Genomic DNA, 25,414 nt, shown 5'->3' on the forward strand with positions numbered 1-25,414 from the left:
AAATAATTGCTTCATGAGCAATAATATTGCCTTATAATCCAAATTACACCACTGAGGATAAAACATGGATTTCTCTTAACATTGTATGAGACATTGTATCCCATAAAAGATCAAATCTCAAACTTGATACACCAACGTCTTATTATTCATAAGTTTTAATTTTCAAACACAATGGTCATACTATTAATTTAATTGATATAAGTAGCCAATTGTATATTAAACGGTAATTAAGTCTCGTGTAAGATTTACATCCCCTCAACACTTCCTTAGACATATTAACTTTATTGTAGAACGATACACTACCAGTACTTCATCTGAAGCTACTGCATCAAACATTAAACAATTACTTTGTAAATGTAAGATGTATGAGACAAACTGAACATCATGTCCTCAACATCTCTATGTGGACATTTAATATACAAAAAATTTCAAATCAACTATTTGAAATTGGTCAAATAGTCAATATTTCATACTAACTTTTACTTCATTCATAATGAGTAAATATCAATATAAACAGATAAATACCCACTTTTCATTTTATTGTCTGTAAAAGAATATCTTCATTATTGAAAGTTATGAGATATGATACTATATCAAACCCTTATTCTCAAAGGTTCTAATTATGAGATTTATTTCTCAAATGAACATCACAATTTTGCAAACCTTTTGCAACTCTATCTTTAAAAATTTGCTTGAATTTGTGTAGATGCATTGAAATTCTTTCCATAAAAGAACCAATTCATTTTTACATATCTTATATCTAACAATGAATCAAATAATGCATCAAGACTCTATTATTGTATTGAGAAAATTGACTAATAGTTTATTTTCATCCACTAGTTCTAGCGTCGGTTTTCTTCTTACGCCAAGAGACTTACTTTGAAGATCTCTATCTCCAAGTTCTACACTTTCAAGTCTCTCTTTTGTACATCCATTCATATCCTTTGTGTTTGACCCCATTAATGAAAAGCTACAAAAATCGATCGAGATTAAGTACACTACTTTATCTCAAATTTATGACTTTGACAAACTTTCTTTTTGTCAACCTCTTTCAATTCTAGTCATCCAGTATGACAATTTTGATTTTCAATAAGTCATAGCGAAGGTTTAGTCATCCCATATCTCTCCTACTATTTTTTAAGTTTATAAGTTTTCATCTTGTCATCTAATATGACAATATAGGCCTCAAGTAAGCCTTTGTAAAGGTTGAGTATCTCATAATTCTCCCACTACGATGAAACTTATCTGGTTGACAATTAGAAATTTACTTTTAAATGAAAATAAATGGTTGACAACACTTTGTTAATTATTAAATGCTTTTACTTAGAACTAGTTCATCAACACAACTTAACCTTTTACAGGTCCACAATCTTTCATTTTGACTTTCCAAATAAATCCAATATTCATCATATTAGTACACTATTTATTTTGGACTGTCCAAAAGACCATTTTATAAGCATCTCAAAGATGACCTACATTTAGGTGTACTTGAGCCTTGTGGTGCTCCCACATTTTTATAAGTAAACAGGTTTAGTTTTAAGGTTAAGGAAGCATGGATAATCATGAGGATACACCCACAAGCTAGTTTTCCTTCTTCTTTCTCTATCTTTTAGTTTAGGAACTATTTCATTTGGGTTGTAATTATAGATTGGATGTTCCCTAACCTTCTCTACATCGACTTAAATATTGAAGTTTAGTGTTTTTATAGTTTTTTTGGAGTAAATGTAATTTTTATATGATTTACCTTTATTGAACTTAATGCTACTGATTTACTTCTTTGAATCTTGTGCTATTTTAGATGTATGTTTGTGTATGGATTGACCTTCCCCTCATGAATGTATGTCTCAACTAATTGGTTTGGCTTGCACACTCCTTTATGTCTCAACTAATTGGTTTGGCTTGCACATTCCTTTTTTGTCCATCTACCTTAAATCTAACAAGTTGGAATGGTTGTATCAATGTGTGCTAAGGAATGAGGAATATAATATATCAATAGGCCTTAAAATTCTTGTTCAACCTAGATTCAAGGATAAATTGGTTAATTAATTAGGCTAATCTAATTGCTTAATCACACAATGCAACCCCTAGGTCTTAATACACTTGTTTTAGTTCTAGATGGACACTCTCAAACCCAATAGGATTAATGCACATAGTTTATTAGGGCACTTGCTTGGTTTATCTATCGAGTTAGCAGTTCGTTATGCCAATGAGTTGGTTGGGTTAAGTAGGTCATTGTGCATGCGTAAATCAAATGCATGTTTAGTTAAATAAACATCAATAATTGGAATTCTGTTGGAACCCTTGCTCCTAGAACTAGATTTTCTAATTCAAAGTTACATTGACCCGCTTTATCTCCTATTTTCATATCTTTATTTCTACACAATTCAATTCCACAACATTGCATCCTACGGCACCGCAGCACAACAATACTAAGTTATGTATTTCGTGTAGCATTGTAATTATCGTATATTTACAAATAAATATAATGTTATAATCGTTTTACCTGCTATTAGAGAAGTTGTCTTTCCTAGGGCACATTGCCCCTCTTAAAATCTATCAATCACATAGGTGGTGTTATATCGATTTGGGCTACCAAGCCTTGTGTTCTATTATTTAGTTTCTTCATTTATGATCTATTTTATATTCTACGAATTGTTGCAAGTGTAACATTATGAGTCAGACTACCCTTCTTTCAATTGGTATCAGAGTGGATCCCATTATTTCTGGTGTTTTTTATATGTGATTCTTCAAATGAAATCAATCAAAGAAGGTGGATTTACCACAAGACCCTAATACTGAAGAAACTTGTAAAGACCCTGAGTAGAAATGTGGATCATCCCAATTTTTAATATTTTACATAACGTAAAATTACATTATAAAATTATGCAGGAAATAGTTCATAGCATGTCACCATAGAAAAAGGAAATAAGAATAGTAAAATTCTAAATCACCACGAATGAAAACGATCACAGATGGCCACGTATTGTCACAAACTAGAAACCTTCGAACTATGGACACCACTGCAAGAAGCCTTCTATATTCTCTTGAGATGAGAATCACATGACTTATATGGGCTCTGTGAATTTTAGGAGAGGGGGAAAGTTTGAGGGGAATGGAGAGATGAGATTCAGATAGAGTTTTTCTCCAAGAACCCACCCTTAAATTGTATAAACTCAAGAAGAGAAAAAAAAAATTCTTTGTTCTTTTCCCCACACACGCACGAAGTAGAGAGGAAAATGGGGAGAGAGTTACAACTCTCTCTCAAAAATATTTTCAAAAATAAATTAAAATTTATTTTAAGAAACCATTTAATATATATTTATATGATAACCACCTTATCATATAATATATATTAAACTGTATGTTATATAACATATAACCTATAGTTTAATATTGTATCAAATAGAATATAACTTATAGTTTCAATCTCTCATTAATGCATAGTATTTAATATAAATCCCCTTTATATTAAAATTAATTATGTGAATCCAATTCACATAATTAATATTTGAATCACATTCAAATATTTATTTCCTCTCAAATAAATTTTATATTATAATGTATCAAATACATTATAGTAATTATATCATATATAATTAAATCCAATTAATAATATCAAATAAAATTAATTCCATTATTTAATTTCAACAATTCAAATTAATCCAAAATTAATTCTCATTAAATTTCCGTTGAGCTACAGAGAGGACCTTATGAACCTATAGATTGAAACTCCAATGGTAATTGGATAATTAAGTAAACTCTTTAATTAAATTACCGAACTTCCATTAACTATTGGTCACTCCACTGAAGACCAAAAGTTGCACTCTTCGCACTACAGATATATTTTTATGTCCATTTGATATAACTAGTCAACAGGGCGATGACCCTTCACAAATTTCTCATAAGTACAGCCGGGCCAAAATTACCTTTTGGTCCCTGTAGTTACATCTAACTCCTTACGTACCACTGATTCCACTAATAAACAATAATTCATAGTCCAACTATGACCAAATGCCTCTCAGGCCAACAGAGGGTGTGGCCACATTGTTCAAGTCCCGAACTCAGCCCTTAAGAGAGCAATATATCCACTTACCCCGACATTAGGGAAGGAGTGAAGTTTGTCTTGTGTAGTTGTGTTCCCAACTTCCAATTAGACGAATCCCCAAAGTGAATGAACTCTAAAAACTAAAGGACCTTTGAGCTGAAGCGAATCGTACCAAACTCCATTGTAAAAGAACTCAAACATTTACAATCATACAGAAACGATTATTCATTAATGATAACTTACAACATACTTCTTAAGTAAATATAAGGGATCGAGTGATAATACCTTTGAAGAACTCATTCTTCATATATTTCCCTCGATCGTTCAGCGATGCAACAAACAAGAACTTGAACACAACGATCAAGAACTCAAACTCGATCTCTCTCGAACACTATCAACGAGTATAACTCGATTCTCAATCAATCGAACACAACCACTAGCGGTGTGAGAATGCATGAGTTGTGGGCTCTGGATGATTTTGGATATAGGGAAAGATTGGAGTAAACGATCAATTATGCAATCAATCTATCGCATAGACTCGACACTCAATCGTTTAGTTAACGAGTATTATCATATAGACTCGACGCTCAATCGTTTAGGCTCTGTAAAACTATCTTGTAATAAAACTTCTTTTACTCGATACTGAAAATGTGAGACGTTTCAATTGAATGATTTGAAAAACTATTTTTCCTTTTATCTCACAGTTACCATAAAACTGTGTATAACAACCCACTAAGGTCGGTTTTTTTAAAAAAGAAATATTAATTATCATATAATTAATAAATATAACCTATAGTTTTAATATTGCATCATATGCAACATATAAACCATAGTTCTTTTCCTATTTTATGGCATTTAATATAAATCATATTTATATTAATTCCTCCAATCAAATAATGTATCAAATACATCATACCAATTATATCATATATACGTGAATTAATTTAATTATATCATATATAATCAACATAAATAAAACAATTTTATGAGATTAGAAGCTTTTAGTGAGCTAGCAAAGGGACCTCATGAACCTATAGATTAGAAGCTCCAATGACATGAGATTAACTAATTAAACTCTTTAATTAGTTAATCAACATTCATTAACTGCAAGTCACTCACTAAAGACCCACAATTACACTCTTTGCATTATAGATATATTTATGTCTCCATGGATATAACCAATCAACAAAAAGTCGACCCTTAAAAAATTGCTCGTAATTACAACTGGGTCAAATTACCATTTTACCCCTATAATTACATCTAACTTCTTAAGTCCCATTGATCCTCTAGCGAACAACCTGTTTATGGTCCTACCATAAATAAAACCCTATCGAGATAGTGAGAGGGAGGGGCCCCATTGTTCAAAACCCGGAGTTAGCACTTAAGGGGGAGATTCATCTACTTAATCTAAAGATGGGAAGGAGTGAATTTCATCTAGTGTAGCTATGTTCCCAGCTCCCTACTCAGACAAATCTCCAAAATGGTGAGCTTATTGAGTCGGCAAATCTGGTCATTCTCACCCATACAAATCAGAGGACTACCCTCATAGACAAGAGTTTATAACTCACTTAGGATTGAGCTTGAGTCACCTATGGTCATACTATGAAATGTTAATCTCCTCAATCAACGGTGTTATAAACGGTGATTTATCATTTCTTGGTCCGGTCTTATACAAATTCTTTGTATAAGATACCTCCACTCGCATTTCTCCACTTAGAAGGTCAGGATCAAATCGTTTGTAACACTTTACAACTCTTGTAACAATTTCAAAGTGGGATGTATTCGTAGTTCCACTATGATAAGGCACTCAACTTTATCCATATACTACAGACTATTTAGGTTATTACTTAAATATGATTCACTTGCATGTCAACCACATACATGTTTAAGTTACATAAAATAACCTTGGATCTTTCTTTAATGGATTAGTGCATATATTAAATGATCAACCATTATTTCAAATAACATATAACTACAGACTTTAGGACATACATCTCAACAAGGAGTCGAAAAGATAAAAATCAGGCCAAAGTAGCACAATGTTGCATTGTTGGGCGGCTCCACTAGGACAGAAGCTCAACATCAGGCAAGCACTATGACACTTCCTTATGGCGCCACAACACTATCATTTGAATGCGCGAGCAAGAGTACCCATAAGTGCTGCAATGCTCCTAGGCACTGCAGCAAAGTGTCCTTGATCCTTGTGGCGCTCCCAAATTTTCATAAGTAAACAAGTTTAGTTTTAAGGTTGAGGGAGCATGGAGAATCAAGAGGATGTAACCACCAACTATTTTTTTTTCTTCCTTCTCTATCTCTTAGTTTAGGAACTATTTCATTTGGGTTGTAATTATGAACTAGATGTTCCCTAACCTTCTCTACATCTACCTGAAGATTGAAGTTTATTGTTTTTATAGTGTTTTGGAGGAAATGTAATTTTTATTAATGCTATTGATTTACTTCTTTGAATCTTGTGCTATTATAGATGTACATTTGTGTATGGATTGACATCCCCCGCATGAATGTATGTCTCAACTAATTGGTTTTGCTTGCACATTCCTTTCCTGCCCATCTAGCTTAAATCTAACAAGTAGCAATGGTTGTATCAATGTGTGCTAAGGAATAAGGAATATAATATATCAATAGGCCTTAAAATACATGTTCAACCTAGATTCAAGGATAAATTGGTTAATTATTTAGGCTAATCTAATTGCTTAATGACACAATGGAACCCTAGGTCTTAATGCACTTATTTTAGTTCTAGAGAATACTCTCAAACCCAATAGGACTAATGCATGTAGTTTAATTAGGACACTTGCTTGGTTTATCCATCGAGTTAGTAGTTTGTTATGCCAGTGAGTTGGTTGGGTCAAGTAGGTCATTGTGCATGCGTAAATCAAATACATGTTTAGTTAAACAGACACCAATAATTGGAACTGTGTTGGAACCGTTGCTCCTAGAACTAGATTTTCTAATTCAAAGTTACATTTACCCGCTTTATCTCCTATTTTCATATTTTTACTTCTACATTTACCTGTTTTATCTCCTATTTTCATATCTTTATTTCTACACAATTCAATTCCACAACGTCGCACCCTACGACACCATAGCATAGCGTGAGTTACATAATGCAATCCTTGGAGGATTGCCATAGTGCCACACACAACGTTAACACTGTGCGAGAGCGTCGCAGTGCTACGATAGAAATTGTGCTTCCGTTGACTAAAGACCAAGATGACACTGTGATGTTATCCTGTAGCATTACAACATCTATTCTATTTTTGGAAAATAAAATTACTGTTTAGGAAAATTTTTCTATAAGACCTAGGGTTTTCAGCAGCTTCCAATCATGAAATTTTGGAGCCTAAAAGTTAGTTTTGGTGAAAAAAGAGGAGAGTGTGAAAGAAATTTTTTGGAGGTTGTTCGAGTTTGTGGGTGTAAATCAAGACTTGATTGATGGTGTGCAATGAAGGAAAATCACTTCAACAGTATTTCTTCCCTATTATTTTCATTTTGTTTGAGATCCTGGGTCTATGTTTGTCATATTGTATGAAAATATGTATTTCTCAACTATGAGTGGCTAGACTCTGTAGTTCTAGGGCATTGATAAATTTTCTTATGGATTTGAGTTAATGCATAATAATTTTATAGATTTTGTGGAATTGAATGTTTTTCAATAGCATTGTATTTGTCTTTAAAAGATTGCATCTTGAACTGGACTTCTAGTATTGAATCATTATTAATATCTCATGAAAATAGTTAGGTTAATAATGAAAGTTGTTTATAACTTTGTTAATGTCATGCTTCTTATTTAGGTTTCTAGTATAGACATAAGCATAACTTATCAATAGTTATCACTAATTAATGGGCATATTATCGATCTACAATAATAGACATAACAATTGTTCATCAACAGTAAACATAAATATAGTTGATAAGTGATAAACCTTTATTAATTCTATAAACAAAAAATTGTATGTCAATGATAGAACTCCATCACTAATCAACTACACAAATGGGATATCGGTGATAGATTAAAAAAATGGAAAATTTTATCATATTTGCAAATTATTTGTAAATATAATAACAAATTTTGCTATCCTTATGAAATACACACAAAATATGTTTTCAGCTTGGAATTTTTTTTTATTTTACTGTTAATTTGTGATCATTGATGCTTTATTATATTGAATGGTAGAAAATCGAGCATTTAGATTGGAATGAGCTAATCTAAGGTTAAAATTACTACCCTGTAATAGGTCAATGTATGACCTAGGGCAAGAGAACGATTCAAGATGATCAAAAAGTGGCAAAGTAGGGAAAAATCGTGAGTGGATAGTGCACTGCACGACATCGTCTGCAACGCTACAAACACAGGCAAACAGCAAAGTAATGTCGTTGTGCTCTCCCGATTTTTTATGTTTTAGGAATCCAAATCTTACATAGCTTTGGAAAATGTTTGACTATTTAAAGGAGGGTCATCAATAGTTCTCATCTTCGAATTTTGGAGCTTTTAAAGCTAAGAGAGGGAGTTCTGAGCAGAATACAAAGATTTCTCAATGCCAAAGTTGATTAGAGAGCATTGAAGGGTCAATTCCATTATGGAAAGGAGATCGAAACGTCAGACAATTCTTTCTTGCCCTTTTTCATCTAGGATTCTTTTTTATATTTTTATATTCTTACTATGGTTCTGTTTATAGAAGTTTTGTTAGGCTGAATTTCTCATAATTTTAGGGTAGATGAATACTTTGATTAATTATTTAACACTTTGCTTCTTGAATGTCAATTTATATTTACACTTTCTAACATGACTGTTATTAGTGCTTCTAAATTTCTAATCACTATTTGAATAATTTTATGATTTGAATCTTGTTTGAAAAAGTAACTTTTAGACTAAATCATGCATGTTATACTACCGTTTGAAAACATTGAGTTGTCGGATAACGATAGAGGCCGTTGATGAAGAGTCTTAACGCTTTGTTTAATTATCTAGTTTCAAGAGATTAGTAAGTAAAAGAAAAGATTAATCTTTAGTGGGACAATCCAAATAAAAGACTTTTAGATCTTGGTGTTGTGTTCATTGGTTCAATAGTTAAAGCAATATAATTAATAATGTCTTTGATAAATTTTATTTCCTAAAACCTCTCTTGTTGATAAACTTCATATTTGATCACTTTTACTGTCTTCTTAGATTAACTTAGTTTAATTTACATCTCGAGTGGTCTTTAAATAAAATTGAAACGATCTCTAGATAGCTAAAGATTATCAACCTGATTCTCCGAAGACGATACTTAATTTTAACCGTTTTAACTATATTATAATTTGACCCGTGAGCTTACACATTCTCACCTTAGAATTATTCTTATATTCTCAATATGTCCAAGAATCTTGGAGATTTTCATCTCAATTTTCCATTTTTCTTCTAAAGAAGTGATCATACGCTTGTTTGTTTGCCACCCAACTTCAACATAGTAAAAGATTCTGAAGAAGATATTTTGAAATTCATTATTCAATAAAAAAAGTATCTTCATATTGAAGAATGAAAAACTTTATTCTCGAAACTTATGGCTTTTTTAGTGTCTATATTTGGTTCTACTTTTCGTTAAGATACTAATGGTGTTCATTGTTCACATATTCTCCCAACCACTAAGACGATTTGATTGGAAAGTAATAATCATTTTTATTTTTATCTCATCATAATCAACTCAAACTCTTCCTCTACAAATAATAATAAATAATGAAGATTTTTATATAAAAGATATTAATTCTATATAAAAGTTACATGCATCTATAAGATCACCCAGAGTTCCTAAATTTAATTTTTTTTTCTTTTTTTAAAAAATGTTTTTCCCTTGACATATTAATTAGTTAAAAATTGTTAGGGGAACAGTGTAACCAGACTGTTAGAATTTTTAATTCTATATTGAAAAATTAGAGTGGATTTAATATAAAATGCAAATGTAAGTAACTCAACATAGGATTGCTCCAAGCCAAGTATGCTTAATTTTGAAGTTCTTATGATTGAGTTGGCAAAAAGGAAGGTGCACCTTGTTGGTATAGAGAGTAACTTTCAGTTCTTTTAAGTCTTTCTTAACTATACTGATAGGGACAACTACCCTCAAACTATCTCCACAATGGTATGTTATTGTCCACTTTGGGCATAAACCCTCATGACTTTTTTTTTGTTTCACCCCAAAAAGTGTCATATCAATGGAGATAGTCATCCTTACTTATATACCCATGATCTTCCTCTTGTTTAACCAATGTAAGACTTTGGTCGCATGAACCACCGAGCTTCCAGTCATCCATACGTCTAACTCATATCTAGGCTAACTCCTTTTAACCCGAGCATACCACCAATTCAATAGAGTTCAACCACGGATCACACCATGACTACTTCCAAGGCTCCATTTTGGTCGCATTCCAAACATCCTTCCCTCCAACAAAGGACCACCGAGCCTCCCCTCGAACAGTCATCCATCCGTCTAACTCATATCTAGGCTAACTCCTTTTCACCNCCCCTCGAACAGTCATCCATCCGTCTAACTCATATCTAGGCTAACTCCTTTTCACCTGAGCATACCACCTATCCAATAGAGTTCAACCACAGATCACACCATGACTATTTCTAAGGCTCCACTTTGGTCACATTCCCAAGAAGCTTGTAGCCCAGAAAGATGTTGAACTGGTCAAGGTTCATATAGTTGAAAATTGGTCAGATATGTTAACCAAGGTTCTTCCAGCCCATAGGTTTAAATACTTATTAGATGGGCTGAATATTAAATCTAGATGATAGGAATATTGAAGAATCAGCTTGGCACTTAAATATTCTTGTTATGAGGAAGATTTGTAGAAAATAACAAGGTATTTAAGTTGGTTTTATTGGGTTTTTGGTAAATTTAAAAGCCCAATAACATTTTGGTAATTATGGGCAAATGACAACTTGGTAATTATTCTTTTCTTCTCCAAAAATAGGGTTCAAGTCGTGTGACTTTTTTTGCTGTAGGGAAACGCAGCCGCTTGGAAGAAAAAGTGAATGAGCCGACAACTGAAAGAAAATAGGAGCAGCCGTCTAGGGTTGAGATTTTCGGGCAGTAGTCGTTTGAGATATATACTGAAAAAGGGGGATTGTGAAGCCGTCGGGTCTTGTTGAAAAACGACTTGAAGAGTCACGCCAGCTGGAACACGAGTCAGAAGGCAGAGATCCGCGGTGTGAGCGTGGGTGTCGAGTCGGAGTTCGCCCATCTGAGCAGGCAGCGTGGTTTTTGCGTCTATTGATGTGAATCTGAATCCCAATGTTACACTTAAGTGTGTTTTCTTATTTAAATTGTCTTAATTTTACATTTAATTGTGTGTACCTATTTAAATTTGTATAAATAAGTTGAGTAGGTTGATGAGAAAGTTAGTGTGAAATGGTGAAGAAGGAATGGGGATTTGAAAAGAAAAATATGGACATTGAGTTTGGGAAATTTGGGAAAAATTGGCTAAGTATGGAAAATTTATGTGAAATGCGTGTTGTGCAGAAAGTACTGGAAGCCAAGTGACTAATGGCACAAACATGTAGGAATTGCACGGAGACAAACAATGTTCGCAGTAGCTAAGAGCGAGATCGTTGAGAGTGAGATCAGCCAGATCTTTGAGAGCAAGATCATTGAGATCGAGACCAGCGAGATCATTGAGAGCAAGAGTTTGAACAAGAAAGATTGGAGAGAGCGAGAAAGTGGAAGAGAGTGAGATTGGAGAGAAAGTTGGAGAGAGCGAGAGTGGAGAGAGTGAGACGAGCGAGAAAGCTGGAGAGAGCGAGAGAGAGAGCGAGATTGGAGAGAGCAAGACCAGCGAGATTGCTGGAGAGAGCGAGATTTTGAGCGAGAAAGAGGGAGAGAGTGAGACCAGCGAGAGAATGGACAGAGCGACACTGCCGAGAGTGGAAAGAGCGAGAGCGCCTATGCGTTAGCCTTGCTTTGTCCGATTCAAACGTCACACCCACGCCTTGCCTATGCATTGAACGGCCGAGCAAGCTTCTAGGCGATGTATTTGGATGCGTTGGGGTGGATTATACATTTAAAAACCCTAATTTGAATACAAACAAAGCTTGAAAATGTAAGGGCAAACGTCAATTAAAATCTTGGTGTCCGATTAAGAGAAATTCTTAAACCCTAAGAAATTGTGTTGGATGCGTTTGGGAAGAACACAATCTGAACCAAGGTGAAGTCAGCTTACGTTGATAAAGGGAGGATTAAACATTTGGCAATGCAGCCAAGTAGGTGCTGTCAATCCCATAAGCAATTTGAACGCCTATATAATAGGGAGTTGGGATTTCATTTTCAAATCACACAAAAATCATAAATTTCGTAGAAAAGTAGAGGCAGTGAGGGTTCAGAGGAATGTGTCAATTTTGGACGAGGAGATCTTCCAATCTACTCGTGCGTTTGGAGTGATTTCAAAGCCATCTGAAAGCTCTGAAAGTCTAGTTTTCAGAGTAGGGCTGCCTAAGAAAAAGGCTTAAAGGAACTGGGCTGGAGGTTGAGAATAAGGCAAAAGGGGCAGACCGTCGGATCAGTTTGGGCCAGTCTTGAAGATTTTGAGATTCCAGCCAAACCACGAGGAATTCTAAGCTGAAAGTTTAGGGTAAGAAATTATAAGACATTTTAGAATAAGTTTGTAGAAGGAAGTATTTTCAAATAAGGTTCGAAACTATGAATAATCTAAGTTATAAGTTGATTTGGATTCTAGGGGTGAAAAAGGGACCTGAGGAGCTACTAGAGTGAAAAGTTCCTAAGAATTTCGAGGTAAGTGGCTAAAATATTTTCCAACTAAAACGTTTTTAAACATTTTGATTACAAATGTTTTACAGAAAGCATGTTTGCGAAAATAATTCTCTTGCCCACTAGTTTTATAAAGTGGTTTCCAGCAAGTTTGAATTATGATTTGAACGCATGCATATTGTTGAAAACTATTTACATATGTATATGTATTGATTTTATCCACATGCGTTACCATCTTTAAAGCCATGTTGTATATGTGTTATACTATACATACTTTAAAGAGAAAAGTTGTTTATAAATAGTTTTGGTAAAATGCGATGCCGAAGTACAAGGAGAAGGCATCCACCCAACTAGATACTGAAGTACAAGGAGAAGGTATCTATTGGTACTGAAGTACGTTTGAGAAGGTACCAAGCCAACGGGATACTGAAGTACATTGGAGAAAGTATCTAGTAGCTCGATACTAAAGTACAAGGAGAAGGTATCTGAGCAGTAATACCTAATGTGGCCACAGGTGAATAAAGTCAAAGATTGAGCAAAGGGTTCTCTTTGGACTAGTAGTGTGTGTTGGGATTATTTTACCAGTTATACCGTACTTTAATTTGAGAAATGATTTTACTGTTTTATGTCTAAAACAGTTTTATATACATTACGCTTGGAAATTGTTTATGCTGCAGTAAATTATATTTCAGATAAAACTATCTTGCATAAGAGCTTACTATGTTTTCTCGGTCACTCACTAGGCATAAGCTCACCCCGTTTTCAATATTTTTTGTCGTCCCCCCCCCCACAGGTAGCGTCAAATCCTCTGAAGACAGCTCAGTATCTGCTCTACCACTAAAGGACGAAAAGACTTGTAACCGTTTGCTAGGTGGTTACTGTCAATATTGTACACATGTTACTATTGTTCATAGGGACTAGGGTTTTGTGGTTTGGGACTTGTAAATCTAATGTTGTAAATACTCTAAACATATTAAGTTTCTAAGTTAGTAAATTGTGGGCCTAAAGATGTCCCGTTGCATATGACTTATAATTGGTATCAGAGTTATTCCGCAAGAGTTATTAGGCAGTAAGTGTCAGCCCAAGGGTTGGTAACTGCTGCAGTCACGCCTTTTCTCTAGGCTAAGAAGGTGGTCTAAGGCGGGTGTGACAATTGAGGCGGTGGTTCGGTTTTCCACCATAGAGGCTCGACGTCCGACAACGGTTGGTTCAGAATCCTTGTCAGCGAGAGAGACGTGCGGGTTTGCGTGTGGTTCACCGGTCAGAGGCGGTAGTGCACTGTTTTGGGCTGTTTTGCAGCGGGTTGTTTTCGGTGGCAGAGATGACGTCTAGTACAGATCTCTCGGTATCAGTGGATATTGAAATTACATATTAGTGAATTGTTGATTATTTGTAATTTGTAAATTCCTCATTGCTCATTAATAAATTTAATTCAAGCTGGTTCTCAAAGTGGATGTAGACCAAACTGGTCGAACTACTATATATATTGGTGTTCGTTCTTTACTGCTTTTGATTTATTTTTGCTGATTGTTTGCATTCTGTTTGGCCATCTAAGTTAGGTTCAAAAAATCTCACATATACTTTCACGATCTTAAGATCGCTCTCATTCGGATGTGATCTCAGTTCATTCATTTCTCCCTCCTAAATTCGGGTTGTTACATGTGTGCCTAGTGGAAATAAACTTCACTATATAAAGATTTTAGCAATTACAACAAGATACTTATCTAATAGACTCCTTCTTCAGTGACTCATGTACAACTTATTCTTCAGTTTCAACTTAGGTTTTCTCCAAGTTTGAGATCCTCTCACTTCCACTCACAAGATTCTCTCAAGCTTTTATTGAGATCCCTTTAATAGTCATCCAACACTAATTTCGAGTTCTTTGATAGAGATTCTCTCAATAAAAACATACTTAACAAAACCTCATCTCAAATTCTCACTTACTCTCTTAGTGATTTGCTATACTCACACCAATCCAACCAAGTCTAATTGGTTGCTAGAACTCAACAGGGAAATACAAAGTTTTTAATCACAGTACATGAAGTTTGAGACTTTGAACGATCCCTAGGCTTAAAACTCTCAATGTATACACTTTTCGAATAAAGAGGCTAACCCTAAAAAATAAATAAAGCTACAATATATATGATTAATTCATCTTTGAGAAAGTCTTCAAAGAAGACATATTCTCTACAAGAAAATGAAAGAAAACCAGCAAAATTTTTGTGTTGAACATATCAACAGATAAGGAAAAATATCTTCTGCTAAGATCTGCCCATCACGTAACATCTTGCCTGACATCATACAGGTCATGCATGCTTGACATAATACAAGATATGTTACCAAGGATAGAAAAGTAAACTTTCAAATTTACTATACACATATCAACATAAAAGGAAAAGATAGCAAGGCCGAATTTGCACGACATGGAACATGTTTCTAACATAATACAAGACATGTTGCTTAAATTTTGTCTGTAATAATATTACTCTATCATATTATAGTACCATATATTATTTTTCTTTTTTAGTGCACGTGAGATATAAAAAGATTTTAAATTTCAACTTTTCAAGAGAAGATTATATGTCAGTTACCACTAAATTATATGCTCACTTTTAACCTTAATTCTAGTTGATTATTAAACTAAAGAAAAAGGAAAAAATGGGAAGTTTACATATCAATTATCTAGGGAATTATATTCTCAATCCCTTCATCAAAAGAACTTTTCTTGCTTTTTAATTTTGAAAACACATCATCAAGTGAATCATATTCTCTTGAATCTAGATGCCAACATCCATTAATATATACAGCCCATTATAATATCAAAAAGTTCTTTTTAATCTCAACTCTTCCATCTTCCTATGATCGAATTTATTTTTCAGTACAGGTTTGAGTAGAGAATATAAAAGGTTCATATTTGTTTCATCATTTTATTTGTTTAAAATACCATTTTGTGCGATCTTTGTATTTTAAATTTCATTCCATTTTAACTTTTGTACTTTCAAATTTCTAATCTTAGTCATATATACTTTAGATATATCTTAAAATTTTTCCTTCCATGCAATTAAGTTTGTGTTGATTTTTTCTTTTAAAAAACAGATCCCTATTCAATATCCCTTAAATCAAGTTTGAATTACTAAATTCAAGATTTATTGGAAGTAGATAATAAAACCAAATTATATAGATAAAAAGGTATTTTAATCTTATTTTTAGAAACTTAAACAATTATTATCCGAAAATTAAAATATTCTATGAATTATGAAAATTATTTTAAATGACAAAAATACTAAACAAATAATGACAAAATATCATAGTTTATCTACGATAGATCATGATAGACTACTATTTGTGTCTGTTATGACACACAAACACAGATAGTAGTCTATCAAGGTTTATAGCGATTTATCGCATATAGATAGTAAAATTTTGCTATATTTATAAATATTTTGATTCATATTTCTATATTTGAAAATAGCCCATCAACTATGTGGTTTTATTATATATCTGTTTTTTTGAGGATGGGAGTTTTGTCATTTGGAAAATGAACGAGAGAAGAGAAATTACTCGTCAAGTAAATATGCATAAATTAATTTTAATTGTTCTAATTCATTGTTAATTAATAAGTTTATGTATTATCTAAATACAAATATTTTAGTCAGCTAGCTTATTTTTAATTAAATCTAATAAATTAATTTTTTTCCATAAACAAAATCTATATAGCATATTATTCAAACACAAATATACATTTGTATTTTTTGGGGCGAGAAACTCACACACGAGACTTTGCACTCCTCCGACCATCTGTGTCGGACACTTCATTAGAGCTAACCTGCACGAAATTTGAAAGTACTCGCACCTAAGTGGTGTCAAGCTAAGTATACTTTGATGTTTAAGTTAGTACATAGAGTATTTAGCTTAGCTAAACACAAAGAGAATTACCTTATTTCCTCCCTTCGGCTGTCGATATGAGAATATTTATAAGACCCTTCCTCTTACACTTGTTTGGAGTTACGTATAGTGCCAGTGGTATCGGAATGGATGTGACACTTGATTGCAAAGTGTTAGTATCGAGCTCAGCTCAACCATTTTCTCTTTGGTGAAATTATCCACAAAGTTCAATCGATTGACTCAGAACCTAAGGATTCGACTTCCGTTTGGGCTTGGACCTGTTTGTGGACTTTGGACCTTGTCCTAGACAACCCTCAAAAACATCATAAATTTTTAACTCTTTATTTTTAACAGTTAAGTATTTAATATCCATACTAATCACATAATATTCGCGATCCATACATGTCCTAATATTACCAATCAACTACATGGAGATTCCCATAAATATCGAACCATTAAGTGAAAGATAAACGCAAAGCCATCACAAAATTTCTTCCATATACAAAAGTTTTACAATGAGTTGTGGAGCGATTGCCGATGCCAAGCATGAGATAAAGGATGCAAAGAAAGGTTATGTGTGGATCACATGGACACCAATTCCCAACATTGGAGATCTGTTCGTGAAAGAAATTGCAAAGTTCGCAGTGGAAGAATACAATAAGAAATACAAAGCACATTGGAAATGCAAACGCATTCAAAAAGGTTGGTACACAGTGATGGATAATAATCAAATTCAATATCGTTTTCATTTAGAGCAAGATGAAGTTCCTCAAGGAGATGAGAAGATATATGAGGCTGTTGTGTCAGGAGAGCAATCCCATGAGTTGCCTTTTCTACTAATAATTAACAAGAATCTCCTACTTTTCATGCCATACTTCAATTATTGACCTAACTTTCACTTGTATTCTACAATAATAATACTCATTACATCACTTATGAAGTAGTGAGTTTGATTATCTATATCTAAACTATAGATTATAAATAAAAGCTACTTATGTAATGATCTTTTCTCTTCATTTTCATGTTAATGGCGTCAGAGAGGGTGTTTTTCTCCTAGCGATTTTTCATGCGTCGAGAGAAATATGTCTGTGTTTTTCGCAGTGTCATAATATACATGAATATGTTTTTTTTATAATATTCTATCATATTTCTTTAAAATGATTTCTCACTAGTTCAATAATCAAGACATAATGTAGCTCAACTATAAAACAGTGACTCAAATACCATTTCGGCTAGTTTAGTTTACATAACAAACTTTATCTTGTAACGGTCAGATGGTATGTGTTATAAATACCGTTGATCAAAACAAAAAAGAGAATCATCATACTTTCTATTTTTCTGTAAACAACATCTGCCGTAAGCAATCGAGTAAGAAAGAAAGAGAATCTTTCCGTGGACGCAGGCTTATTAGCTGAATTACGTAACTCTGCATGTTCCTTCTTCTTCTCTTTATCTTCTTCTTTTCAATCTTCAATTGTTTCTCTGAAAATCAAGAAAACACGATATTGTAATCAAATCACAATGTTTTCAAAGTATCAAGTTGCATCGAGTCACAAATTTCTCTCATCAAGTAGCATCGAATAAAGAATTTCTCTCTTCGAGTTACTTATAGTAAAGATTAATACTCATCGAGTTCCATCGAGTAAAGATTAATACTCATCGAGTTCCATCGAGGAAAGAATAAAAACTCATCGAGGATAGAAGGAAAATCCATCTAGTAACGAGCAGAAACTCATCGAGTAACGAGTATTTACACATCGAGGATTTAATAGTGCCTATCGAATAAGAGAGAAAAACAGAGATAGCTTTACTCGAAGAAACAGAGTTTTCCTCAACCATTGCTTCACCAACTCAGGATTGATTTTGATTAATTGGGCCTACACAAGTAGTATAACCAAACAAAATTTGATATCAGAGCATTTGAAGATCATCAAGATCAGCATTCTTGAAGCATCAAGATTCTCAAGAAAACCGTTCTCGACATTCTTTCAAGATCAGTGATGGTTGTTGCTAGATTTGAGAGAGAAAATTTTGATGAAAAGGGTGATTTTGGTCTGTGGAAGGTGAAAATCAAGGCTATTCTTGGACAATAGAAAGCTCATAGAGCCCTTTTAGACCCATCGACTCTGCCACCTATGTTAACAGCTCAAGAAAGGGGAGATATGGAACTTTAGTTCTTAATCTCAGTGATAGCATTTTGAGTCGGGTGATCGATCATGACATAGCTTACAAAATGTGGGTCAAGCTGGAAGGTCTCTATGCAACTAAAGATCTGCCTAACAAGATGTTTTTAAGGGTAAAGTTCTTCACATTTAAGATGGATTCTGCTAAAACACTATCAGACAATTTGGATGAGTTTAAAAAGATAGTTTTTGAGTTCAATAGCCTTGGCAAAAAGATTGGAAATGAGAATGAAGCATTTATTTTGTTGAACTCTCTACCCGAAGCCTATAAGAAGGTAAAGAATGCCTTGAAATATGGCAGGGAGTCAGTCACCACTGATGTCATTATTTCAACATTGAGAACTAGGGAGTTGGAGCTTCATACAGTCAAAAAGAAACAGCCTGGTGTAAAAGGGCTATTTGTCAAGGGCAAAAACAAGCAGAATCATTCTAATGGAACTAAGAATTAGTCTGGTGAAGAGCATAAACCAAAAACCAAACTAAGTTGTAATTACTGTAAGAATAAATGACACTTAATGAGGGATTGCTACAGCTAAAACAGAAAAATCAGGAAAAAAAGAAGGATCAGAAAGGGAAATAGCCAGAAGCCTCCGTGGTTGAAGGGTCCTATTTCTATTTTGATGCTTTAGCCTCTATTAGAAATAAAACCAACCAAATAAGTCTTCTTGGGAAACATGACTGGGTACTTAAATCTCATTGTACCTATCATATGACACCCCTTAAACCTTGGTTTAATACCTACAGGGGATGTGGATGGAGAATTTGTGTATATGAGGAACAATGAAGCCTTCAAAATCAAAAGGGTTGGTTCAGTATCCTTAAAGTTAAACGATGGATCAATCAAGCTTTTTAGAAATGTGAGACATGTACCTTTACTCAAGAGAAATTTGATATCTCTGGGTACACTTGACTCCATTGGGTGTGAGTTCAAAGGAAAGAATGGAATCCTAGAAGTGATCAAAGATTCTAAGGTGGTTTTGGTTGGTAAAAAAGTTAATGATCTTTATATAGTAAGAGAAGTAGAGATGATGATGAAGGAAATCGGATATGAGGATTTCCATGAGCAGTGGAATGATTGTTCCAAATTCCTTTCATATTTGAACATACACAATTACAATCAAGAAACGGAAACTAATCGGTCATGCACAAAACGAAATTACAGCATGCTTTAACAATAAAATCAAGGGAAAGATTATACATACCTTTGAAGACTCATCTTCAAAACCCCTTAGTCATGAACGCTCGAACAATCTCCAAGACTGCAACACACGAACGCTCGAACACAGCATGATCACAGCGATCACCACACGTACACTGCGAACACAACGAATGGCCTCCAAATATCTCAACTCAGTCGAGTTGAGTACGACACCACCCCAATGGCTACCTTGGTATTCTCGGTGTGAGAATCTTGAAGTGTGGGCTCTGTGTGGACTTGGTTAGAGGAAGAAACCAAAGAAAGAACAATCGTGTAAATGATTGAGCAAGTGGGAGATGACAAAGGTCTATCGTATAGACGATGCCCAATCGTTTAACAAACACTCTGCGATCATTTAGCTAATGGCCAGTTGAGTGAACTATCGTGCAGTGTCACTCCACGATCAGTTTGTCTCTCTTCAACTATCGTTTAGTGAATCCTATTCATATGACAGCCTTTTTTTAGAGTAATTCCGAGAATGGAAAATTTCAATTCAACAACTAAATTTAGGAAAATATTTTTTCTTTTATCTCACGGTTACCATGAAACCAAAAACCTCCCACTCAATTGGTTATTAGAGAAAAAGAGATAATTATCCAATAATTAATATTATTATAAATATATATGATAACCAACTTACCATAGTATATTTATAACCACTTGTATATCTTATATACATGCTTAAGTTTACATAAAATAACCATGGAGTTGGATATGAGTAAATGCCAGATAAAATAACTCTTATTTTATTCATAACAATGTCTACAGTTTAGAAACTATGAGACTCCGGAAGAATTAGGACACCAATCCCAACAGATTACTAGTGCCTACACTATTTCAACAGCAAACTTGACAGAGGCAAACTTGTGGCACAAAAGACTATCCCATATCAGTGCAAAAGGGATGCAAGCATTGTCTAAACAGGGTATACTGGCCAAAGGGATTAGTGAGCATCTTTTCTTCTGTGAACATTGTATTTTAGGGAAAGCTACAAGATAGAGCTTCACAAAATCTCAGCATACCACCAAAGGAATACTGTACTATGTTCATTCTGACCTATGAGGACCATCTCCTACACCAAGCCTTAGTGGCTCAAGGTATTTTCTAACCTTAATAGATGATTTTTCTAGGAACAGTTGGATATACTTCCTTAAAACCAATGACCAAGTCTTTGGGAAGTTTAAAGAATGGAAAGTTATGATAGAAACACAAACATCTAAAAGGTTAAAATACTTTAGAACTGACAATGGGCTTCAATTTTGTAATGAGAACTTTGACAAATACTATAGTGAGAATGGTATAACTAGGCATAGAACTGTAAGGTACACACCTCAATAGAATGGGGTTGCTGAGAGGTTAAACATAACTATAATGGAAAGGGTAAGATGTTTTCTTTCTAATACTATCCTAAGTGAAAACTTTTACGCAGAAGTTGCAGCCTACACTGTTTATACTTTGAATAAGTACCCTCACACATCTCTAGAGCTGTTTACCCCTGAGGAGAAGTGGGCTAATCATCCTCCTAATCTAGACAACCTTAAGGTTTTTGGGTGTATAGGGTTTGTTCACCGAAATAAGGGAAAGTTGAAGGCTAGAGCTGCTAAGTGCATGTTTGTAGGCTTTACAGAGGGTGTCAAAGGATTTAAAATATGGCATCCAGTAGAGAGGAAGTTCATCATTAGCAGAGACATCACCTTTAGAGAAGAGGAGGTGTTTATACAAAAGGAGAAAAGACTTGAGGATGAAGCTGAGACATCTACCACAGGAATTGAGGTGGAGTTAACTACTGAGCAACCAACATAACCTAACTTACCTAGTGACACAGAAGAAGTTGAGGAAGAAGCAGGGAACAAGAGGAGACTATTAATCAGCAACCAGACTTGAGTCAGTATGCCTTAGCCAAGACAAAGGAGAACCATTACCCCTCCAGCAAGATATACTGAAATGAACTATATGAATTTAGTTTTAAATGATGTTTTTTCTCTTACTGACCTAGAACCAACAACTTTTAAAGAAGTAACAAGTTGTTCTAATGCAAGGAATTGGATAGAAGCCATGAATGAGGAAATGCATTCACTAAATGTGAATGATACTTGGTATTTAGCTCCTCTGCCTAAGGGTTATAAACCAATAGCTTCCAGATGGGTTTTCAAACTCAAAGAAGGTGTATTTTGTGATCAGAAACTTAGGTATAAGGCAAGGTTGGTTGCAAAAGGGTTTACACAAAGGGAAGGAATAGACTACTCAGAGTTTTTCTCTCTAGTTTTCCAACAAACTTCCATGACGCTTCTCTTATCCTTGGTTGTTCAAAATAAATTAGAATTGTATCAATTAGATGTAAAAAATTTCTTCCTTCATGGACATCTAGAAGAAACAATGTACATGATGCAACCTAAGGGATTTGAAGTTAATGGAAAAGAGAATCTCTATTGCTTACTCAACAAGTCAATCTATGGGCTAAAACAATCATCTAGGTGTTGGTATAGAAGGTTCAATGACTATATATCTAGCATTGGATTCAAATGAAGTTCCTATGACATATGTGTTTATGTAAACACAAGTTCCTACAAGGACAAGGTTTACTTACTCATATATGTGGATGACATGTTACTGATAGGTAGGTCCAAGGAAGACTTAACTCATGTTAAAAACCACTTAAAAGGAAAGTTTGACATGAAGGACTTGGGAGAAGCAAGCAACGTTCTAAGGATTGAGATCCTAAGGAATAGGGAGGAGTCTATCTTAAGCATCAATCGATTTAACTATTGTGAGAAGATCCTAAAAAGGTTCAACCTAAGTGATGTTAAACCTGTAAGCTTGCCTATTGCTCAGCACTTCAAGTTATCCTCAGCCAACTCTCCTAAAGATTCTGACCTAGAACATCAAAAAAAGATGTCTATTATACCCTATAGTCAGGCAATCGAAAGCCTAATATATTTAATGATTTCTAGCAGACCTGATCTCTCATACTCAGCTAGTCTTGTTAATAGATATATGTCTAATCCAGGTAAGAGACAATGGGAGGCCACTAAATGGATCCTAAGATACTTAGTTTGGTCTAAAAACTCAAGACTAATCTACTTAAAATCAGCTGAACCAAACTTAGAGCTATATGGATATATGGATGCTGACTATGCTGGTGATTTAGACAAAAGAAGGTCCCTAACAGGCTATCTATTCCTTTATGATCCTAATCTAATCAGCTAGAAAGCCACATTATAACCTATAGTGGCTTTATTTACAACAGAAGCTGAGTATATGACATTAACTAAAGGAATTAAAGAGGCATTGTGGCTTAAGGGATTTTTGAAAGACTTTGGATTAAGTCAAATAGTGGTAAGACTCTGTTCTGACAACCAAAGTATTATGCATTTATCCCGAAATCCACAATACCACATTAGAACAAAAAATATTGATATAAAGTATCATTTCATCAGAGACAAAGTTGAGACGGGGAAATTGAAATCTTAAAAGTTCACACATTAGAGAACGCAGTAAACATGTTGACAAAACTAGTATCAAAACTTAAATTGATCAAATATCTAAAACAAGTTGCTTTCAAACTTCTAAACACAGGGTAAATAGAATGGTCAGAATCAGGAAGATCAGAAGATTGCAAGCATTAGAGTCAAGGTGGAGAATTTGTAAAAACAGTGACTCAAATACCATTTCAACTAGTTTAGTTTACATAACAAACTTTATCTCGTAACGGTCAGATGATATGTGTTATAAATACCACTAATCAGAACAAAAAAAGAGAATCATCGTACTTTCTATTTTTCTGTAAACAACAACTGCTGTAAGCAATCTTCAAGTAAGAAAAAAAGAGAATCTTCCGATGGATATAGGCTTATTAATCGAACCATGTAATTCTACATGTTCCTTCTTCTTCTCTTTATCTTCTTCTTTTCAACCTTCATCTGTTTCTCTACAAATCAAGAAAACATGATCTTGGAATCAAATCACAACATTTTCAGAGTATCAAGTTGCATCGAGTCATGAATTTCTTTCATTGAGTAGTATCAAATCAAGAATTTCTCTCTTCAAGTTGCTTCGAGTAAAGATTAATACTCATCGAGTAAGATCGAGTAAAGATTAACACTCGTCGACTTCCATCGAGGAAAGAAAATAAACGCATCGAGGATAGAAGAAAATATCCATCGAGTAACAAGTAGAAACTCATCGAGTAACGAGTATTTACACATCGAGGATTTAACGGTACCTATCGAATAACAGAGAAAAAATAGAGATAACTTTACCCGAAGAAATTTTCTTTTAGTTTTGTTTGGTCTGGTAATTTTTTTAGTTTTTAGTTCTTTTAGTTTTTTTTAGTTTAAAAAGCAGAAAACAGATATATCGAGTAACGAGTATTTCTTTTAGTTGGTCTATTAATTTTTTTGTTTTTAGATTTTTTTAAAATGAATTATTTGATATTTTTTTCATTTTTAGTTTTTATAAAATTATTAGTAAACTATTTTTATAATATTATTTCATTTAATAATAAAAGAGAGATAAACATGAATCATAAAATCACTAATCACTCCCCAACTTTATTTTCCATTCTATTCCAGCTCCCTTGATCAGCTTAGTTCTAAAAATAAAAACTCAACTTTTAAAAACCTTATTTTTTGTATTCAGATTTTCTTCCTATTAGATATTTGTTATCGGTTATATTTTTTTAAGTGTGTTGTAGTTGTTGATAACCTTGCGCTTCATCTTGTCTCACGAGATGTTTGGCATTCTATTCCATCATTCTTCTCAACCTCCTGAGGACAACACTGAAATCGTTAATTTCCAAGATTTTGATTCCTTTCAATCTTGTATTCCCAATAAAGTAGGTTTTTTTTTTTAGGAGCAAGTCTGTATTGAAGAAAGTAGTTTATTTCTTGTACATGTGGATAAAACACTTTGTCAGAATGCATTTTTTGAGTGTGTGATAGTTGTCTAAGTAGAGTGTATTTGTTATTTTCAAATGGTTTTGAAACTCTCACACATTTAGAATTCCATGTAGAGGTCGTTTTAACAATTGTTAATCATTATTTTCTAATGTTTTAATCTGTTTTGTTGTTTTGCTATTTTTACAATTTTAAAAAGTTTTTGCTATTTATCCAAATGAAAACTTAATTTTTGTTATTTATCTAGTTGGCCCTTAAAAAAATATGTATGGCACAAAGCACCGTTGGAAATGACTTTTGGGCTTAGGCCCATAGGAAACCTTAAGGGGAGTGGGATGTTTTGTCCCACATGGATATATTTAGAATTGCCTAAAGAGTATAAATAACAAGACATTCTAGATAAGAATTTAAAGGGTGTTTATGGTGGAAGTATAATCCTTTTACCA

Source organism: Benincasa hispida, chromosome 5 (assembly GCF_009727055.1).
Source record: "Benincasa hispida cultivar B227 chromosome 5, ASM972705v1, whole genome shotgun sequence".
Lineage (NCBI taxonomy): Eukaryota > Viridiplantae > Streptophyta > Magnoliopsida > Cucurbitales > Cucurbitaceae > Benincasa > Benincasa hispida.